This window comes from Triplophysa rosa, linkage group LG4, assembly GCF_024868665.1.
Source record: "Triplophysa rosa linkage group LG4, Trosa_1v2, whole genome shotgun sequence".
Taxonomy (NCBI): Eukaryota; Metazoa; Chordata; class Actinopteri; order Cypriniformes; family Nemacheilidae; genus Triplophysa; species Triplophysa rosa.
The window spans coordinates 21,218,574-21,222,608 of record NC_079893.1 but is presented as its reverse complement, the minus strand read 5'-3'; positions in this window follow the sequence as shown (position 1 = coordinate 21,222,608).

Genomic DNA, 4,035 nt, shown 5'->3' with positions numbered 1-4,035 from the left:
GGGAAAAAATTAGTATATCATCCAAGTACACAAAGACAAAAAATGTTAATCATGTCACCCAGAACGCTATTGATCAGGTCCTGGAAGACGGCTGGGGCATTGGTTAGACCAAACGGAAGAACCCGATACTCAAAATGTCCCGTGGGAGTATTAAACGCCATCTTCCACTCATCTCCCTCCCGGATACGGATGAGGTGATAGGCATTGCGGAGGTCTAACTTAGTGAAGACCCGGGCTCCCTGCAAGAGCTCGAAAGCAGAAGACATGAGAGGTAGGGGATACTTGTTCTTAATAGTGATGTCATTCAGCCCTCGATAGTCAATACAAGGTCGCAGGGAGCCGTCCTTCTTCTGGACGAAGAAAAACCCCGCACCAGCCGGTGAAGAAGAGCGATGGATGAGACCAGCGAGAAGCGCCTCCTGAATTTACTTGTCCATAGCCTCTCTTTCTGGACCAGATAGGGAGTAAAGGCGACCCTTGGGTGGAGAAGTGCCTGGGAGGAGGTTAATGGCGCAGTCGTAGGAGCGGTGAGGAGGAAGAGCGGTAGCCCGGGACCTGCTGAACACCATGCTGAGATCATGGTACTCCACCGGTACGCCGGTGAGGTCAGCGGGCTGTACCTGCGGGGCACAAAACACAGAAACAGGAGACAAGGCAGGACCCAAACAAGACACATGACAAGACTGACTCCAAGAGAGAATAGAACTGTTCTTCCAGTCCACATGAGGATTGTGCTGCACAAGCCATGGATGTCCCAGAACGATAGGGTTCTTGGGAGAATCGAGGATGTACAGCACAATGCTCTCATGGTGGTTACCGGATAAGAGCAGACTTACACTAGGAGTGACGTGTGTGACGGTAGTGAGGCGGCTGCCGGCCAGCGACCAGGCCTCGATAGGTTCGGCGAGGGGTACGGCCGGAATTCTCCACTTCTGAGCCATGGCTGCATCAATGAAATTCCCCTCGGCCCCGGAGTCAAGTAAGGCGTGGCCGGTGTGGGAGATGCCCTGGAAGAGCAGTCTGCAGGGTAACAGGGCACGACCAAATGGAGAGTTTGCGCAAGGAATGGCGCCCACCAGGACTCTCCGTCTTACCGGTGGGCACGGTCTTTTACTGGACACTGGATGGCGAAGTGACCGGGCTTGCCGCAATATAGGCAGAGTACCTGGGCCACGCGCTGTTGTTTCTGCTGGGTGGAGAGGCGAAGTCGCCCCAATTGCATAGGTTCTGTAACTGGAGAAGTAGTTGATGGGGTATCACTGGATGAAGAGGCCTGGGAACGCCAGGAGAGGTTAGAGAGATGGCTTTGTCGCTGTAGCGTGAGTCGACCCTCTACTCACAGAGCAAGATCAATAAGTGCCTCGAGTTCCTTAGGCATGTCCAGCGCAGCCAGCTCGTCGGCGATGTCATGGCTCAGACCCTCCAGGAAGCGGGCGCGCACTGCGCTTGCGTTCCAGTCACACGCCGCTGCCAGCGTCTTGAGGCGGATGGCATAGTCAGTTACTGATCCCCCTTTCTGTGTTAGACGGGATAACAGAGCAGCGGCTTCATCTCCCCGAACCGTGTGGTCAAACAGCCTCACCATCTCTGTGCGGAAGTCCTCGAAAGTGGAGCAGAAGGAGGCCTTGGCATTCCATACGGTCACTCCCCATTCACGGGCCCGGCCAGAGAGAAGAGTCAGAACATAAGCCACTTTAGAAGTTTCGGAGGCATAACGACGTGGCTGTAGGGTGAAGACTAAGGCACACTGAGACAAGAATGCATGGCAGGAGTTAGGATCACCGTCATATGGTGGAGGGTTATTAGCGTGTGGTTCAGGCTCTTGGCGACTGGCGGCAGCGGCAGCCGCACCCAGTCGGAGTTCGTCTAGTCGGGCTGCGAGTTCTGAGATCTGGGTATTAATAGCTCCTACCTCTTGGACGGTTGCGTTTAGCCGGGTACTCTGCTGCCCCAGCATAACTCCCTGTTGGGCGAGCGCGGAGCGGAGGGATTCCGATCCTGCTGACTCCATAATGGTCAGTCCGTTCTGTTATGATGGTAAGGCCGGAGTCAGATGCAGGATAAAAAGGCTTTATTAGCTAATAATAATCCACAGAGTCACACAGGGAAAAAAAACACAATCAGAGCAAAACAGGCTCGAGCGCTCGGCCGCGAAAATAATTAGGGAAAAAACAATGGAAACAGAGAAACTCATTCACATAAACGGTCTGTTAATCCAGAGGCCGTTGCCAACTCACTCACGTAGAAAAGAAGTTCGTAAATCCAGAGGCCGTTGCCAACTCACTCGTGTAGAGAAAAGTTTGTTAATCAAGAGGCCGTTGCCAACTCACTCACGTAGAGAAAAAGATCGTAAATTCAGAGGCCGTTGCCAACTCACTCACGTAGAGAAAAGTTCGTTAATCCAGAGGCCGTTGCCAACTCCCTCACGTAGAGAAAGAGTCTGTGAAAAGCTCCGTGAAACAAGCCCCGAAGTGAGAATCCGTGAAAGGTATCGTACCACAACCTCGAAAGGTGAATCCGTGAGAAAATCTGAGTTCACAACCCCGAAGGGAGACTCCTTGAGAAACTCCGAGCCACTAGCCTGAAAAGAGCGACTGTGATGTAACGCCGAGGATGAATGGTGACCCTCCTGAACCGGACCCGGAAAAAGAGTGGGGTCCTCCGCGAGAGAGAGAGAGAGAAAGAGAACTCCTCCGGTGAGGGTGAGAAGCGGTAGCCTCCGGGCGTCCAGGGAAATAACTCCACACAGCCAGCCAGAAGAAAACCCAACTCGCCAGACCAGCTCCGCTCTGGGGAAACAGTGGGACACCGAGCAGGGTGCAAAGAGCTCTGGAGCCTGAACGAACAAAACACAATTTAGAGACCAGACAAGACAAGACTAGATCTAACGACAAGACTAGAATGCTAACAATCAAAGTCAGCAAGAAGTAAACTAAACGGACTGACAAGGAAGCAAGAAAATGCAGGAGGTTAAATACAGAAAGACTAGATAGCGGGAGTGGAAACCGGTGTGAGGAGATTAGCGTGAGTGAGAACAGGTGTGTCGTGATGAGGATAATGAGGAAGGCAGAGTCTAAACAGAAACACCCAGCACGTGGCGAGCTGTCAAACTCTCCAAACTGTGCTAGACAAACACTAACAAGCAAAAGACAGGACAAAACAAAACAGGTGCTCAGACCCAGGACCTGACAGTACCCCCCCCCCCAGCAGCGCTCCTAAGCGCTCTAGGAGGGGGCTCACCTCGCCGCCGATTGAAGTCCACGATCAGAGCCTGGTCCAGGATGTCCCGGGACAGAACCCAACTTCTCTCCTCAGCACCATAACCCTCCCAGTCCACCAAGTACTGGACACCTCTGCCACGGCGTCGGATGTCTAGTAACTTCCTCACCATGTAGGTGGGGGAGCCATCCACTAGACGAGGGGGGGGAGCGGGACGACTGCTGGCAGGACAAAGTGGTGAGGAGACCACCGGTCTAACCCTGGAAACATGAAAAACAGGGTGGACCCGACCAAGAGTAGAGGTTAGTCTGAGTCTGACCGCCACTGGATTAACCAACTTGGAAATACGGAATGGACCAATGAACCTGGGCGCCAGCTTGCGAGAAGGTGCCCGGAGAGGCAGGTCCTTGGTAGACAGCCATACCCGTTGACCACACACATAGGTAGGAGGAGAGGACCGGTGGCGATCAGCTGCTGCTTTGGTCCGTACTGCGGTCTTGGCCAAGACCCCTCTGGCCTTCTCCCAGGTGCGGCGGCAGCGCTGGACGAAGGCCAGAGCCGACGGAACTGCAGCGTCGTGTTCCTGAGAGGGAAACAGGGGAGGATTATAACCCAGGGAACACTCGAAAGGAGACATACCTGAAGCTGATGACGGGAGGGAGTTGTGGGCGTACTCTACCCATGAAAGCTGAGAGCACCAGGAACTCGGGTAGTTGGATGTCAGACAGCGGAGCATTCTTCCAAGATTTGGATTCTTCCAAGCGGGTTGGCCCGCTCGCATTGCCCGTTGGTCTGCGGGTGAAAACCAGAAGACAG